General features: G+C 39.5%; 1 protein-coding gene across 1 annotated transcript in view; it reads left to right on the top strand.

The window, feature by feature from the left end:
- KCNMA1 (potassium calcium-activated channel subfamily M alpha 1) overlaps nt 1–19486 on the top strand; it is an 827350-nt gene that overhangs the window by 527361 nt on the left and 280503 nt on the right.

Here is a 19486-nt window from a genome sequence, read left to right as displayed (position 1 = left end):
CTGCACAGCCATCTGTTACTAGGAATAAGATTTACTGCTCCCTTTCACTGTGGGACCTGGGTTCAAGACATCCAGTGATCCTACCTTAAATCTGTGCTTGTCTTGTTTAGGCCAATTTAATATGCCATGTATATTTGTATAGAGTATGGGAAAAATCATACTGAACTGTTTTTAAGGTACTTTGTAGATATCAGACGATACTTTGGGTCCTATTTTTGTCAAGTAAAAGAAGCATAGAAAAGAAGAGAGCATTTTGGCTAGATTAAGACAGAAAAACTTCAAATGAGAATAGCTTAGTTAAGGGCAAAATTCACAAGATGCAGAAAAAGATGCCCCAATCACTCCCCCAACTCTCTGCAGGAAACCCACAATAATTACTCCTTTAGGGAGAGGGTTTAGCAGTTACATGGATGTAGGGGCATGAATTCTCAGCTACAGGAAACCCTAATGATCTGTGGATATTGACATCAAACCCTGTGGATTCAGTGGCATCCATGCTGTGTATCTTCCAGATTTCTCCCAGCAGCCAACCCATTTTATCAATTTGAGGTGTATAGTACAACCCCTGCCCCACTGGTGTGCTCCTACTCTGAGGGAAGGAGGAGGCATGGAGAGGCATTCAAACTAGAGTGTTCTCCCAAATATGTGAGTTCCTTCATGGAGCATATTATGGAGAGCTGCACCCATGCTTCCACTTGAAAATGTTCCCCAGTATCCAACAAATCTTCAGTCATTCTTTGATCATGTGGAAGGCTTCTACAAGTTTGGGGAAAGATAGTATCCTAGATACTACTCCCCTCTATTTATATTCTTGCTCCTTTGCTCTCTTCTGCCCTTCAGAAGATATGGGAGCATGCGGCCCAAAAAGTTATACAACCTATATTACTTTAGGATATAGCTGACATTAAGATGTAGAATCCATATTGGATCCTGTTTGATTTCCTGGTAGTAGTCATTAATAGCCAATGATGTCGTTGTGCTTGTGCTGATAGACTATTATTGGGGACCATGTTGAAGTTATAAACTGTAATATCAGATCATCTGATTTTCAGAGGTGCTGGCACTTGAAGCTCCTGTTGACATCAGATGGCTTTTGTAACTACTCAGAACCTCTGGAAATCTGGCCCTGACATTTTTTGACTCCGAGTGACAGGATAGGAAATCCAGGCAAGTTGCCTGGGTTACAAAACTCTTGCAACATTTCTATAAAGTCTAGAGGAAAACAGTAATTGTTAACTGTGCCTGATTTTTACCATGGATGTAATTTTTGTGAATAAAATCCATTTTCTTAGCTGGATCAACATTTGTCAAGTAGAAAAGTAAAGAGATATGACATGTAAGACAGTATCACCTACAATGCAAAATGTTACATATATAATATGTATATATAGTTTACATCATTTGTATAGTGTATATTATGTATATTATGTATATATAGAATGAACCTCAACTATATGGCTGGCATTCCTTATAAGTTCACAAGTTTTATGGCCCCTCAGCTATTTGCCTTGCACAACTTAAAAGGGCTGCTAGTTTTGGTAGCAGAGCTTATAAATTTGTTTAATCAACAAGTGCCCACCTAATTAGCTGTGTGTGCATGTGCAATGCATAAATGTGTAAGTGTGCATCTGTATGCCTAAGAAAAAGTTCTTCTCACTCCCAGTCCATAATTTTGAACAGCTATATCTTTGTTAAATTAAAACCAATATTTTCCAAACAAAAAAAAAAAAAGATACTAGTGTTAGTTACAGACTCTGTGTCAATTTCAAGTTTGAAATTTTAAGATGGAAACTTCATTTACATTTTCCTTGTCTAAATGTAATATGGTTAGAATTTTTAATCACTCTTGCCAACGTCAGAAGCTGCTGAAGGGAGTTTGCTCAAACCTTTTGAAAGAATTCAGCAGTTTGTGGAAACCAGAGGTTCAATTCTGCTCTCAGTTAAACTAGTTTGTTGTCTTTAGAATTTGGCCACAAGTGTGGAAAAGAGAAGTCCAAACCAAATACTTTAGAAAGTTCTGAGGATGTGAAATTAGAGACTTTAAAGACAATTGTTTTGCAACATTAACTAGAATGAGTTCTACCAGGTACTGTAAATGTATCAATTTGTGTTTGTGTATCAATGAAACTGTTTTTGATGTTCTCTGAAATGCTCATTTATACTATTAGGTAATAGGTTTGGGAATTACAGTGATCACACCTACTGTGATTATCTAAATTTTAAGGAAGTAAAGGACAGTTGCTTGAAAACTAATTGACAACTAATAAAAATTATGGGTCAAAGCTTATTTGTAATAAAGTAGCATCACAAATATTTCATTCTTGATACAAAATCGTACATTTTTGTAACACAGTATGATCCTTTGCATGAGTATTACTTGAAACAAACTGTATCTGATCAAATGAATTGTAATGGCAGCTAGTTGGATTTCGGCAGTGAGATACTGGGTGCCAAATATTGGATGTCCCTTAAAACATAGGATAGGTGCCACCCTATTTTCCAGGATATAGTTTTATATTCATAACGGCCATGAAGGTGAATAAAACTAAAGTAAAACTAATAAACGAATAAAACTAAACTATTCAGAGTTAGTGCTGTTTATGCAATGTAGTATCTTGTTCAGAGAAAACGATGTGGCTTACCATTTAAAGAGCAGAATGATTGCTGAGTAAACCCTTCACACCTAATAGTTTCCTTACATTATCAATATTCGTGCAATGCAATACATTATGCATTCAGATCACTGGAAGTTGTGTGATTTAAATCCTGTGTGCCTCTTTGAAAATTCACTGCTGCTATATGTTTGTGTATTTACTAGCTCCAATTATTCCCCAATTACTGAATCTTGTAGGCATTTTGAAATTACAGTGTGTATCATTATTAATCTGTGCCTTGTTTTTTCTGAATTTTCAAAACATCTTGAAATTAAGTTTTGGTTTGAAAGCTCTAATAACGTTACTTTTTTAAACGACATACCAAAATGCATAGAAAAACATAGATTGGATTTCAAGATCATTAATCTTTCTCATTCAGAGAGCTTCCTTTTCTAGTATGTAAAGCTGGTGCTATGTACAGTATTTTTGTTTATAGTAGTATAAATATTTTCAGCCTGTGTCTTCATTGCTGAAATAACCTACCTCTTTCATATCAACTCTTACCTAGGAGCCGCACTGCAGACTCATTGATGTAGGTTTTTTCTGCATGGCAGCCAAGGCTAAACTGTGATTTCATTGCATGATGCAACTTCACCTTTTTCGTTGTCTATGGGATTAATTATATTTTATTCTAGTACTGCCTGTGCATGTCAACGTGCTTATCCTAATGGCCTATACACTGAATGCAGTCTAAGCATTAAATGCATGAACCCGAATTTTAAAAAAATAAACTTTGAACAAATATAAAGTATGGTGATCAGTATCTGGAGTTGCACTCTTTTTTATAGAACTAAATTAGTCGCAATATATATCAGGTCTGTCAATTTAAAATGTCTGGCATCATATGGTAGTTAACCAAATGGATAAGTGCTAACAGGGGGGTTGGGGCAGCAGGAGAGAGTGAGAAAGAACATACTACCTACTTGCTGCTATTCTTAGATGAGGGCTGAGTGAATGCTAAAAGCATTCAAAAGTCAGGTAAGCCTCTCATTGATCACAAAGCCTCTTCAGAGTAGGCTATGCTGGCAATAGTTAGGATTAAAATACCAATTCTTATCAAATATAAAGCTTTGGGAAGAAACTGAAAGTACTATCATCTGCTGTGTTTAACCTGCAAAATAATTTAAAATTAATTCCGTTAACAAATACCACCAAAAGTATTAACTGAGATTTGACATGAAGAATTACAGTTCTGTTCTAAACTCCTTTTGCAAACTGTTTGGACCGTCTAAAATAGCACTAATATTTGTTCTTAGATGTGTTGACAGAAAGCTTTAATATAAAGTGGCAAGAGATGTGTGATTAGTACTAATTCTAAAGGTTGGGTCTTGATGGAATAATGACATATCATCACTGGGAAACTTACTACCAAAATATACGGTATTTTGAGCATCTTCTCTAAACCCAGTTTGGTGGTATTATTGATTAGCAGATGTAATCACGCAAATCTTGTGTTCAGTAGTGTCCAAATGTTATGCACTATATGTTTTCCTTTCAGGATTGATTAAATATTCTCTAGCAATCTGTGATGCATGGAGCCTATGCATTGCCCACTCCCCCACCTATACACCCACACTTTGCATTAGTATTCTTTTTAATGGTACTTTAAGCATGGAAAATTGTAGATAAATGGAATTGTAAATGTGAAAAAATACTTGAAAAATTGCTTTTAAAGAATCCAGTGAATATAGACAAATATATTCAGAATGGAACAGAAATAATGGACATTGCTTAAAGAACATCATTTTACAACAGCTGTAGTATGATGTCTAGTGATGTCTTGCAGCTCCGAGGATTCTCTACTATTTTTCGCCTTTATTTTTTTACATACTCAGGATCCCATATAATACCGGTTACCCTTCTGCTGAGGAGAGACAGAGGATCTTGCCAGTGCTGTTTCTGAATTGACCAGAAGTGTCTTTGTAGAGTAAAGGAGGTACTTCCTTCCAGTGTGGAAGCAGTGTGAGCAGGGTTCCATTTCTGACTCTGCCACTGTGTGTGTGGTATTGAGCAAGGCACTTAACCTTGCTATTCATCAGTTTTCCCGATCAACTTGGATAAAAATACTTCTCTCTCTCAGTTATAAGGCTTAACAAATGTTTGTAAAGCATTTTGATATATTGTCAGATAAAAGCTGTAAATATTTTATTCTATCAATATAATTCCTCATATTGTCTCCCACCTTCAGCATGAAGTGGTTCTGCATCCTCCCAATTCTGCAAATGATGGCGCTCACGTCTCGCCCTTGGAGCCCTTTTGTGATAGTTTGTTACATTACTGCAAGCTGCCAGCCCATAACCCCATTTTGGAAAGGGAGATAAAGTGACTGGTTAAAAGCAAATGTGGTAGGGTTAATCTACTTCAGGGTTCTCAAACTGAGGGTTTTGACCCCTCAGGGGGTCACGAGATTATTATATGGGGGGTCATGAGCTGTCAGCCTCCACCCCCAAACCCAGTGTTGCCTCCAGCATTTATAATAGTGTTAAATACAAAAAAAAGTGGTTTTAATTTATAAGGGAGGGTTGCACTCGTAGGTTTGCTGTGTGAAAGGGGTCACCAATACAAAAGTTTGAGAAACACTGATCTACTTTTGTAAACCAGACTTTGGCTTTAACAGATCACCAGGCATTAGTATTTGTCATTCGGATTTAAAACAACTTTCTTGTCAGAAAATTTGAAGTAGGACTATTAAGTAATATGCTTCTCAAATTACTTTTCTGTTTTATTTCTCTTTGCCATATTGTATTTTCAGGAACTCATAGTATTCAATAGCTATAGACATCAAAAATGTGGCTTCCCTTACATTGTTGTTCATTACATTTAAACAAATAGGACAGTCTCTCATGCAAGGTAAATGTGACTTCTGTGAATGTTTGACAGGATTGACATTTTGTTACTGTATCTTGCCATAACAGACCAGTGTCACATTCTAATAAGATGCAATCTGGTCCCCCAGTTGGAGCAGTTCTGATGTCAAGACTTCCAGGAAGAAAGGTTTACTACTGTGCTTGTAATATGCATAGGGAAAGAGGGTCACATAAGATGAGTACAGGGATTTAGTGTGGGGGAAATGGGGGATGCTAAAAGTGACAGACTAACTGGACTCAAAGGGAAGAGCCAGGGAAACAGGAGTCAGTAAAGATGAGACAGTCACAAATGTTTATATGATCTGGGGGTAAATGCTGCCTGGATTTCCTAGCCCAAATTCAGTGTAGAAAGTTTATGCTACGCTGCGATGCCCAGGAGATAGCCAAAGTGCCGATGATGACCCTTGAGAGTAGGGAGGATGTTGCATCAGGATAAGTAGTCAGGGAACTTATCTCTGCATGTGTGTCAGTGAAGCAGATGAGAATAAACCAGCAGGGCTCCCCAGGGCGATTTATAAAAAACACTCGCCTGGTAATAGCTAGGGCTTGTAGTAGCTGAATCACACAGACGGTGGTCCCAAAAATTTCTAGGAAGAGCTAGGACACTAGTTTAAAGAAGGGACCACCAGATCATCTAGTCTGACCTCCAGCATAGCAGAGGCCACCAACACCACCCAGCACACACACACACAAAGTCCAATCACCAAAATTAGACCAAAGTTTTACAGCCCATTGGAGCCTAAACAATTGTGTCACAGGAAGAAAATAGGAGGAACTGGGCTGTACCAACGCCCAAAGCTCCTGCAATGGCAGGGAATTAATTAAATGGGATATACCCGGATAATACCAGCAAGTAACACAGATGCTGCAGAGGTGAAAACCCCCAAGGTCATTGCCAATCTTACTAGCAGGAATTCCTTCCCAACTTCGCATATGTTGCTCAGTTAGACACTGGGCATGCTGACCAAGAACCAGCCCCCAGCACCTAAGAGAGAGAATGTTTGATGCCACCTGAGAACACTGGCCTACCCTGTCCAATGTCCCATCTCTGATGCTTTAGAGGAAGAAGGCAAAAAATTCCAGAATACATGAGGTGGGGAGGAGAGGAAGCCATTCTTTATCCCTGCAGGTGACCAGCTGAAGCCCTGAAGCCTTTGGAATCGTAAGATCAGTAGGGGCCTCCAGGGCTCCTGAGCCCTCCTGCCTACCATCAAAGCAACCCCATCATATAATCTCACTCCTAAATTTGTCCAGCTCTCTCATAAGATTAAGTTGTTTGTCCCCACAACTCATATTTGGAAACTGTTCCAGAATCTCACTCCTCAGATGGTTAAGAATTAAACAGCATTAGGTGCTGGAAGACCCCTGATATTTGCGCGCACAGAGCAACATGGTTTCCTACAAGGAATGAGAGTGATAGGACCATGATTGTTAAAGATTGTTTGTGTGTAGTGTGCTTCATAGTTTCATACAGAGTCATTTCCTAGTTTAAAGTATGAGACTGCATCATCTCAGGAGTGGCTACTATTCACTATTGAAGTTGTTTTCAGAAGGTATAATTAATGCAATATGAATAGTTTGGGTTTCTGTAGATAGTAAAAAGCCTGGAGCTATGCTATAGAGATTAGAGACCCAGGACTCCACAGCTGGGGTTAATACAAGGCTGTCTTTATTTTCTGCTTACACAGACTCTTACCACCTTATAGTATTTCCCCAGTTGACACCCTGAGTAGTGGCTGTAAATGTTAACCATACAGCAAAAGAAAATGGCAGAATGTCTGGTCTGGTGGTGTAACTACCCATTCCTACCACTCAGTTAGTTTGTTTCATAGCTCACTTGCATTTTCTTCTGCACTCTACATGACTACTTTACTTTAGGCTCTGATTTATTACTACTTTGTACAAATTAGTTACATTAAGCAGATGTCTCCCTTAGACCTGTGACACAATATTACCTAATAGGATAATTCAGAAAAGACGTACAACAGAATGAGGTGGAAATCTTTAACTTTCCCACTCTGTCATTTTCCTGTGTGATAGATCTAAGTTAGGTTGTAAGCTCCATAGGGCAAAAAATCTGGATTTTTATTTGCTGTGTAAACAATTATATGTTGATGGGGAACAATTTGATCATTGGCAAACTTCTTTCAAAGAAAGCCATATAGTAAGAGACACCAAGATGGAAAGCTTGTAGATGTTATGGAAGTGTTCCCATTCCAGAAATTTTGAGGAAAATTGACAGTACAGTGAATTGTCTACTTAGGGTGAGGCAGGGCAGTTACTTATACCCATATGTCAACAGGCAAGACAATGAGGGAAAGAGGGTTTGAAGCAGCTTAGGGAAGTGGAAACAGAATCCATGGTGGAGAAAAGTCAAAGACGGACCGGTGGATGACCAAAAGGCAATATTGAATAATAAGGGTATAAAAGAGAATATTCTTTTGGTAAATCTATGAATAATTGTCAGTTCATTAGATGGTATATGAACATTCACCACTGCCTGTTAACTATGGTTTGTTTTTACATGTGCAAATTAATGATTCTCACAATGAAAAATGAAAATGAAAAGTTAGATTTCTGCAGATCAGCTAAAATTTCCACATTTTGGATGTTCTGACTTTTCTAAATAGCTGTGGTAAAAAGTCCAGTGCCAGGCTACAGAACATTTATAGGATAAAAGACAAATCATTGTAAGACAGAGAGAGAATGTATTTATCCTTGCAGTACAAACCATTGAGATCTATATCCTTTCTAAGGTAATTCTATTTGAAGAGCTTTGTTGAGAATCTGACTGTCTCATTTCCGAGCGTTAGGAATATACTGTTTAACCTTGCCAGGGATTTTCTGCTTGCTGTCATAATGCAGTTTCATGCCTTTTCTTAGGAGCCTGTAGGCTGCGGACAATAGCAATCACAAGTGGCATTAAATTATTATTTTAAAATAATCTGAGTGATGGCAATACAATTTTAGAAGAATGGTGCTATGATAACCCTCAGAGTTATGGCATTTTTTACAGCATAATTCTCTCCTGTAAAATCATTGCCATGTGAAATTACTCTTTAATTTCATATTACTGCAATTAGCACTATGTAGTCTCTTCTTTCTGTGTGACAAACACTGAATATTAATCCACACTAGTTATAATTATTTTGGTATCTTACATGAAATTTGCTATTCTCCAAAGTGATGTCCCTATTTATTAATTTAAGCAATTGTTATTTTGCATTTTTTTAAGTTGCCAGCTATTTGCAAATGTAGTACTGAGTCCAGAAGGGATGCTGCATGTTTATCAGAATTGTATACGTTGAATAATTGTGTGTGCTTGGAGGGAGACACATAATTTGGTGGTTTGGGATTTTGTTTGCAGCAGCATTGTAGCTTTTGTTTGGATTTTCAGAAGGATGGTGTTACGGGAAGCTTATCTTCTCCTAAGAATACTTACAACTCAAGGAAAACTTGTATTAGGGGAGGACGAGGGCTTGACTCCCTCATATTGGGGAAAAGTTTCCAATAAAGAAAGATATATCAAGTGGGGTCACAGAGTATCATGGACATATAAAGCCAAATGCATGCATGAGTTTTACACTAGTGTAACTCATCTGTCTTCAGTTATTTTTCCTGACTTACACCATTTTTAGTGACAGAACAATCAGTGTGTAGCTGTGTAACTTACACCATCACATCACTGCTGAGTTTAGCCAAATTGCACTGGTTTAGCTAAGCAAAGTTAGCAGCTAGCACCTAACTGTATAAATGGTATAAATCAGGAATAACCCAGTTAAAGTCCTAGTAGTTACATCCAGTGGGGCTGGAACAGTTTTTGGTATGGGGGTGCTGAAAGCCATTGAACCAAACTGTAAACCCTGTATATGATGGAAACCACTTCAAACCAGGGGGTGCTGCTCTTCTTATCCTTGTCCGCACCCCTCACCACCGCCTAGAGGCTACAGCTGGGGCCAGGAGCAGAACCATGGCTCCGGGAGTTGGGGACGTGTGCAGGGGTAAGGTGGCAGATGCTGGGGTCACAGGTAGAGGCAGGTGTGGAGTCCCCAGCATGGGGACAGCTGCTGGGACGCCAGGCCAGCGGCCAGGACCCTGCATGTGGGACTGGCGGGCAGGACCCTGGGATTAGCGTCCGGGACCCTGGGCTGGCAGTGGAGCCCCCCCGGGTGTGGGGCCAGCAGTTGGGCAGGATTCTCAGGCCAGTGGCAGAGCCCTTGGGCAGCAGTGAGGCCAGTGGCTGGGACCCGGGGCCAGAGGCCGGAACTCCAGGCGCAAAACCTGGAGGTGCTGCAGCACCCACTGCACCCCTACTTCCCATGCCTATGGTTACACCAATGTAAAACTCGTGCATATGAGAGGAGAATCAGGCACCTAGTATAAGATGGTTAGAAAATAGGTGTAAGTGACTATGTACTGTATTGTATGTTACACAGAAAACACACCAACTTAATTTGGCTGTATGGATTTTGGTGGAACTTGAAGTTTGGGAGCCTGTTTTTTCACACTGGAGCCACTTAATCCCCCTTGATGTGTAATCTGCATTAATGTCACACACTTCCAGAGTGATGAATTGGTCTGAGTTACACCACTTTGCCACTTGTATCTGTTTTCTGACACCCAACATGCAGCTTGCATGACGTTGTCACCACGGAATTTGGCCAAGAGAATCCCACGGCTTGGAACTAGTGGAGTGCAATGGGTTCTTCCTGTTTTACATGTGGGAGAGGGCTACAGTAACAGGAATAACCTTTCAAAGAGCATGAGCACAGGAATGACTATTAACATACTTACCCTGCAGGATAAGAGCAACTCTATCAAAATACTAACCATGGTGACATTATATATATGTAGATAGAAGACCTGAATAATACCCCCACACTCACAAGCCCTGTAATAGATCTGCACTTTTTTGGGAGAGAGAGAATTGTGGGGAGGACAACTGGACGGGGCAGGGAGTCTCTACATCCCTTGCCCCACCATACACTTTGCCAGCCTCATAAATGTCAGCTTTGGTTTGGATGGGGTATGCTTCTGAATCTATGCTCGTGTAGATTTAGTAGCTCAAAACAGGATGTGCAGCGCAACTGTCTTTTGAATAGGTTCCCAATTTCCATCCTCCCCAGTACAATTGAATTCTCTACTCAGTTGCCTGGGCTGTGTGCATTTCACCTTGGGAATTGTTCATCTAAAATGTGTCCCATCACCATTAATGTATTTGGAGATTGTGGTAGGATATTAGTCACAGGGTGCTGCTAGTATGCATTCATGTTTATCCACAGTGTTATCTAAAGGATCCCATCATTATTTCTTTACAGCATTTGATATTCATCAGTATACCTGAGTGTTCCACATTGCACACACACAGAACAAGATGTGGCCCCTGTTTCAGCAAGATGACAATTGAATAGATAGTGGCCCCTGGTAGGGAACACTGGCTGCTGCATTGTATCTGCCCTGTCCAGAAAAGGGAAAAAGGACAAGAGTCTGTCTGCAGCCTCTTCTCCTCTACTGCACCCACATTGGAGTCATAATTTTCCCATTCATGTTTTGATTTATTTTCCAAGTGCCAAATTCGACTCTCATTTACTCAACTCAGCTGAAGTAAATTTATAATGGGCAGAATTTAACCACTAAAACCTAAAAACTGATGGTTTTGTTAGTCTGTTTGCTGATAAAACACAGCTTTGTTATAGAAACTCAAGTCCACCAGATAAACGAATTCTATACATAGTGATTTAGCATAAAAGTGGCCTCTTTGAGTGATATGGGTGAAAGAACATGAAACAAAGATGTGAGGTTTTGGCCTTGATTTCATGAAGACCAGTTCATTTATGGCATAGGAGGTACATTCAGTAATATGGATTTATTTATTAACAATCATATTTTTTTTCCTGATGGCATTATTGTTTTCTGTACCTTTATTTGTTATAGTAAGGTGAAAACACAATGTTTGTTTTACCTAGAAGAAATTGCCACAAGTCAATCAAGCTTTCCCAGTTCCCTGAGAACTTGGCAACATATTGTAATAGTTCTTCATGGGGAATAGCATCTGCAGAGGAGATGAGTCGAGATGTATTTTTTAATCAGGTTAGTTCTAGAAGGTTATTTTTCTAGTGCCTGTTTGTACTGTGCCAGGCCATAAATGCTATAAGGGGATGTTATGTTAGTAAAGGGAAATAAAGACAAGATCTTGAGGAGCGGGGGAGACAGGAGCTGTCTCAAGAAGCTTGCAATTTACATGACGTCAATTGTACATGTAGTCAAAAACACACTGGAGACCCAGAAGATATTTGTTGTTGGTTTTGTTTTGTTTTTTTTAATTGGGTGAGTAAAGGCATCACATGATGGTGTAATGCTGAAGTGTGGATTAGTGTCCTGGCATTAATGGATTTTCAAGAGGAATTTGAATCCCGCAGGGAGGAATGAGATAAGGTAGGCTATTCCAGCTGTGGGGAAGTAGGATGGGGAAGATGTTGGTATGGGGCAGTACTGTGCAGTCTTTAAGGTGGGGAGGAGAAATTCAAACTTTATTTCATTAGGCAATGAGGAGCCAGTGGAGAGTTTTGAAGAGGAGAGTGAGAAGGTCCAGGTGGTGGGCATGAAATTTGATTTCAGCTGAAACACTCTGAAAGAACTAGAGTGGAGACAGATGGGAAGTATCTTCCTCCAAAGAGGAGGAAGCTGCATAACCCAGGTGGGAGAGAGACATTGAGGGCATGGCCAGTGTCTTAGCTGTGGGGACAAAAATATGTTGTGTAAAAAAAAGAAACAGCAGGGTTTGGCAATAGCAAGAAACAGAATGGGGAGGATTCAAAAATAAAATCTAGGGATTCGAGCCTGGGGGAAATGAGAATGTTAGTGTCAGCATCAGTAGCAAGGGATGAAGGAAGGATAAGGAGCGTGGATGTCAAAGCATCCATAGAATTCAGCGGGACCATAATTGGGGCCTCTTCTACTAACTGGGTCAAAGCTCCCTGTATTGAATCATATTTTAGAAAATACTGTAACCATAGAAATAAACACATCCCTTTACCAGAGTCCTAAATGTGCTTCTGTTCAACCCTGGGCCAGATTCTGCTCTCTTCTAGAACAGCATGGAGAATGGAGTTCTCCCATTATCTTCAGTGGACTTACTCCGGATTTACCCTAGAATAAATGAATTCAGAATCTGACCCTGAGTTTTGTAAATTAAAAACAGCAATAATTGGGTCTTAGGATAAAAGATTGTGTTACAGCAAGAGTGTGTATCATTTATGTTTAATCTCAGAGGATGAACAAGAGGAAGATAATGCTTGTAAATGTAGAGCCCTGAGCTTTTTATCATGTGAACATTTTGTTCAATGGATCCCAGTTCTAGGGGCTGTTACATTGCTCTTAGATACCAGTATGTACCATTTGTGTTCTGGTGGGTCCTCTCTTTCCTCTGTTTAAAATATTGTTCTGATCCAAATGGCAAGTGTTCCTTTTGACAGAAAACAACCCCATCCTACATATCCTTTATAGTGTTACCTAAAAGCACCATCAATGAGGAGACATTCCCAGTTATTTGGCCATATCATGTTGGTTCATCAGAGAAATAATTAAAAGCCTTTGGGCGCTGGAGAAATTATTGATGTCAGGCTTTAAAGTGAGGCCTTCCAAACTTAGCCACTTAACTAACTGGCTTGCATTTTGAACAGATCAATTAATATATATGTTGCAGGAAAGCAATGTTTGCTTTTCAATTAAGGAAATTTGCTTGGTCCAGAAAACATGGTTAATAAATGAAAGGCATTTGAATTAAAGAAAAAAGAAAAGAAAAAGAAAACCTGTCATGTCCCTTATGGCTGTCCAACACTTTACATTCTTACTGAGAGTCTCACTCTGATTTATTTTAATTATGATATTTACTTCACCAGGATGTAAAATTTGCTTGCTAGGAGTCCATTTTTATAACTGCACAGTGGGTTCTTGTCTTTCATTATTTGCTTGTCTCTCCTAAGTAGTTATTCTTGGTATACCTGACCAGGGTATGTGAAGCTATCCAGGGTAAGAGTAAGTGAAGACACACTTCTTCAGATGAACTTCTGCTCTCATAAATGATAATTCTCATCTTTGGCATAGTTTCATGTTAATATTGTGTCACTGAAACACAGTAAAAACAAACAAACAAACAAAAAAAAACCCCAATCCACACCTTAACCTTACCTCTGTCTCCCCCAAAATGTATAAATGGACTTTAAGGGGACATTGCCAGGTCAGACTTCCTCCAAATGTATGTGGTGTTAAAAGTCTTGCAGAATCATGTCTATGTTTTATAATGAGAGTTGGGGGAGTTCAGCACCTCTGAGAAATGGTCCCCATAATACCAATATAATTTTTTAATATAAATTTCATGAGCAAATAAATATTTCTTGCAACCTAAACTTTGCAGCCCTATGCTAGTGCTTTCCCTCCAAGCCAAACCTGTCATGTGGATTCTAGGTAGGTTTTAGTTACAATATGCAATACCTTTCCTCCATCTTTCCCCCTATTGCTGCATGCTCCAGTAGCTATATTTAACATCCAAAGACACAGAATTTGAAATACTGTATTAATTACAATAATGATCACATTACAATAATTGGGATCAGTTTGTATCCTATACTTAGAATAGTAAATCACTATATCAGTGGGCAGAGATAATAGAATCATAGAACTGGAAGGGACCTCGAGAGGCCATTTAGTCCAGTCCCCTGCACTCATGCCAGGACTAAGCATTATCTAGACCATCCCTGACCAGTGTTTGTGGAGTCACCATCACTGGAGATTTTTAAGACAATCTCTTTAGCAATTTATTCCAGTGCTTAACCACCCTGACAGAAGTTTTTCCTAATGTCCAATCTAAACCGCCCTGCAATTTAAGCCCATTGCTTCTTGTCCTATCTTCAGAGGTTAAGGAGAACAATTTTCCCTTTCCTCCTTCTAGCAACCTTTTATGTACTTGAAAATTGTTACATCCCCTCTGTTTTCTCCAGAGTAAACAACCCAATTTTTTCAATCTTCCCTCATAGATATGTTTTCTAGACCTTTAATCCATTTTTGTTGCTCTTCTCTAGATTTTCTCCAATTTCTTCACATCTTTCCTGAAATGTGATGCCCAGAACTGGACACAATACTCCAGTTGAGGCCTAATCAGCATGGAGTAGAGCGGAAGAATTACTTCTTGTTTCTAGCTTACAGCACTCCTGCTGATACATCCCAGAATGATGTTTGGTTTTTTTGCAACAGTGTTACACTGTTCACTCAGTTGTTGCATTAATATTGATCTCTCTGGCTTTATACATAACACTTTTCATCTTCAAAGTGCTTTACAAATATAAATTAGTTAAATATGCCTTGAAAGCTAAAAAAAACTTTAGTACTTTTATTTTATTTGTATTTTTTTTTAAAGTTCACTATTTCTTTCTGTATTCTTTGAACTTGTACAAAAATAAAAATGGGCACCTATCTAGGTGCCTATGCCACAAATTACAACAATAAAATGTATCTAGCAGTTTCACCTGACAGCTGGCAGAATTAATCCCTCTAAAAAGACCCACAAAACTCCCCTGGCCCCAGACACAGATATAACAGAGATTTAGTAATGAGATATAGAACACCAGTTTCAATTTGGCCTGGGTTGGGGTGATCAGCTGCTACTGTCATTCTCACAAAAACACCCTCCAAAAAGTCAGCATGATTGGCTGGCTCTGCAAAGAGATAAGGATTGAATGGGCCAATTGAGACTGAATTTTCCTCTTCCCACTATATATGGTCTTCCTAGGTCATGGCTAAGCAACAGTGCTGTAGCACCATGATGGAGCATGCAATGATCATGCCTATATTTTACCCGTCCTGTGGATAAACACATGGGCTCCATGGCTTTCAATCAAGCATTGAAATACTGTGAAAATGGATATTCTTGTGGTATTTTCAATCTGGCTGGAACCAGACAATACTATACATTTCACATGAAAACCTGTTCTCATGAGGCTTCTTGTTTATACACAGCTTGCAGGCCCCGCTCCTACCCAAAAAGCCTTTAACATTAGAATGTTTTACCCCTTTCTCTCCACCCCAAAAGGGAAATGAGTGATCTAAGAACAGGCACAGAGTAATAGTCTCTTGTCAGGGCTCCCCAAATCAGAGGAAAGTGAATATGAGAAGTAAAATTAAGGAAATCCATGATTCTTGTTGTGGAAGTAAGTAAAAGAAAACCCAAATTTAGTCTTTTATTCTTCCATTTAACCAAGGTATGCCACATACCACCCCAAACTTTGTGATAAGCATTGTGTTGAAGGGGATTAGAGGGCTCCTGGGAACCCCTTGTTAAAATTTTGCCATCAGTTGAAGTTAGGTTCAGGATAGTGGTTTGGTCTCTGGTGTAGATGCCTTATTTGTGGGGCTTGTAAACATATATCTGCAGATATAACATAAATACCCCTGCAGAACAAAAAATTTTGGTCAGATTGAACCAAATAGGAAGGTGTGTGTCTGTGAGAGAGAGACTCCAAGCCTGTCAGACCAGATATTTACCACTTCAAATTATTCAAGGTGGACACTGCTACTTCTCCACATACTCAGCCTAGCACTTATTTCTGGTAACACAGTACAAACAATTCCAGCAATGTGCAATTTAATATGAACATTCACCTTTTGGATAGATCCACCAGTCTCACAACTCTCTTGTCTGTAGCATTTGCATTTTTTGTACCCTAATTTTTACAGGCAAATGGGATGGGAAGCAATTGGGGCCTGTGAGAGGCTGCCTGGCTCTTTCAGAGGAGTTGTGCCCTGCCTTGCTATGTAGCAATTATGTCCCAGCTGATGCAGATCAGGGGATTTAATTACAATCAGTGGTCCCAGTTGTGAATGGGTCAGGGAGGACTACATAGAATGGGAAAAGAGCTAAGTGAAGGAGACGACCCAGGGAAGAACAACAAGGTAAGTGTCATCTTGAGAAGAGCCTGGTGAAGGCAGAATGTGGAGAACCACAGGGAACAGGTCAGGCTCCTGTGGGATAGGGTCTGTTAGGAACAGGGAAGTACCTGAGAGAAGCAGCCAGAACTCCTGGGGAGGAGAGGGGAGGCAATGGGAAAACCTGCTAGGAGGAAAGGCCTTCAGGGAGTAAGCCCTGGGAGGCAGTGCTTTGCCAAAGGAGCAAAATACAACTCTCCAATACCTGGGAGTCGGGAACTGCAAAGCAGGGAATTTCAGTGTAGCACAAGAGGAGCAGAAGGATATTCTGTTTGGATGTTGGTGTGTATTCTTGTGTTACTGCAGAAAGGGATGGAGCTGGAATGAGGTGGCCTGGCCACAGGGCTGGCCTATGGAAGATGTAGTCAAAGACAGGCCATTATAAGGCCAAAAGAGTTGTTAATGGGAGTCACTAGAGAAGAAGACCCTGCAATGCCATGCTCTGACACCAGTGGGTGCTACGGCAGTGAGTGCAACTGCTTACAGAGCCTCTTGGTAAATTGTCAGCAGCATGTCCCTGTGTAATGTCAAACAGGTGTTTGTGTGTGTCTGTTCTGAAGAGGCAATGAGCCATAGCTGCTTCTGATGTTGCTCGTTTCTTGGAACCATCTTCAGATCAGCATAATAGAGCCAGGATTTTGGGGAGCAGATACATGTTGCAATTAGAATGACAAATTTAGTTCAGATTTGATGGGGTTATGTTCCGCCACTGAGCCTGAATCTCAGTATTAGAGTTATATAACTCCATCCACTGCAGTGGAGTTTCTCTTGATTTACACCTGTGTCAGTGAGTAGAAAATTAAGTATGCCGTTGTTCAATTCCACTAAATTAAAATATTCTGTATTTTTTTATATTCCTAAAAATAACTCCAGTGTAATAGAAATAATTCTAACATGATCTAATGCCTCCTGGAAATATGAATCCTGCCCAGGTACAGAGGGGAGAATGGAGCCTTTAGTATGAGCTGACCAGATTGTTTTGTTTCTAAACAAAATGCAGCAGTAACTCTGGGATTACATTTTCCACTTATAATACAGGAAGATAAGCACAGGTCCCATATTATTGTTGGGAGTTTCAAGTCTGATACTTTCTGCATATTACACTGAAAAGATGTCCCTTAATGTTTTATTGGCTGAAGAGAAACAGAAAGAGTGCTTATCCCTGGTTCCTTTAAGATCTCCATGCATAGCTGTTGGACATGTTCTCCTAGGCTGACCCTTTGCAGGATGTCATGGTGAATTCTTTTGTACAGTTTTTTTTCTTTTTCATGGAATATATACTGTTTGTAGACTTGAGGGAGAAAAAAGGAACCAGTGGTAACGTGTTTTCTATAGCATGGGGGAGGAAAATGGTTACAGTTAGGAGTGGTGTCATCAGCAACATAGCAAAGTGTCATGGCCCAAAGGTAAGGCAACATGGATGACAAAGACCCAACCCTACATCATTCATTCGGGAAAGTCAAATAACTGTGGAATTAATATTTTTGGTATAAATAGCTTCCCTTCCTTTCCATGATCCTGCATATCTGATACAAATGATTTTCAACAATAAAAGTGAAAGGACATCACATTTGTGTGCAATGGAGGTAATTTTGGGACTAAAAATGAAGGACTTGAAATAAGTGACACTTGAGAGGTACGAGTAATAGTGGTGGTATTTATATTTTGATAGCACCCAGAGTCCTGAATTTTGCTAAGTGCTGTAGAAACACGAGAAGCCATGATTAGCATTAGCTAACCTGTACAAATCTTATGGATTTCTGGAAAGGACAGTGGTACAGAGATGCAGGCATTAACTGCAACCCTGGCTGACTTGTTCCAACAGCAAGCATGCTGAACTCTACGTGGCAGGGGAAGGGAAGACAATAGGCCTGATTATTTTTGTCTGGTGTTACACCTGTGTAATTCCATTGACTTCAGTGGAGTTACTGCTGATTTTGCAATGGTGTAACTGAGAGCAAGAGGTCCTCAGACCCTGTGTTGGTGCAGCATAATTTGTCCTGTTTCTACTGTACTTCCTTTGGTTTTTGTTGCTATGGTACATAGTGACTCAAATGTGTATCCTGCCTTGTTATAACATGATCCTTTACTCTCAAAAATGTCCTTACACAAGGTGCACTTACTGGTTCTCTGCTTACATCCTCTCCTTTTTTGTATCTAAAATTGTATGAGTAGAGTGTCCAGATGCAAATTTCAATACCATGAATTAATTTTTGGCTGTGTTTTTCTTTCTCCCTGCTTTTGTAAATCAGTTTTTCAGCTATAATATAGGTAGTATGTTTCATAATGTTCACATCTTAGCAAAACAGTATTTCTTTATAAACATTTTGAATACAGTTTCCTACAGCACTGAGGTTTCTTAAAACACTAGGCTACCGTATGCCAGGGAGACTTTTGCCATATTTTTATGCATCTAAAGTCAAGAGAAGGCATGCTATACTTAACTAGTTTGACCTGTAATGCATACAAGAAATGGAGAGAACTTGACTGCATGCTAAAATGACCTGGTAGCCTAGCTAATTTCTTTTATGTCTTAAATTAGGTTACTGACATTCATAATGCATAGAACCTTGCTTGTTGAGCAATTCAGCCTCATATTTGCAGAGGTACAACTATACTAACTGGTATTGCACTCAGTGATTTATTTGCACTGGGGAAGCCAAGAAAATTCTGCATCTCTATCTTAAAGGTGCTAAATGATCAAGAAGTTTCCAGCTAGGAAGTATATTTTCCCCTTCCTCTATATATAACTATGATTAAATGATCATTTGCTATACATATTGGGACATGCTGTTTACCTTGGTCTGCAACTTGAAGACCTTTCTGTGGCTTCCCTAATCTGATCTAGGAATTTCAAAAATAAATCACTAATTATATACTAGAAAAGGTCTCCTTCCTTACCTCTCTGAGCCTGTAGATCTAAGTATGTCATAAAGTACCAGTTTCTATAGAGTATGCTTTGGAGTTGGACCTACCTTACTCTTA

This window comes from Dermochelys coriacea, chromosome 7 (genome assembly GCF_009764565.3).
Source record: "Dermochelys coriacea isolate rDerCor1 chromosome 7, rDerCor1.pri.v4, whole genome shotgun sequence".
Taxonomy (NCBI): Eukaryota; Metazoa; Chordata; order Testudines; family Dermochelyidae; genus Dermochelys; species Dermochelys coriacea.
The sequence above is the reverse complement of the archived record's forward strand: the minus strand, read 5'-3'. Positions and strand labels throughout refer to the sequence as shown.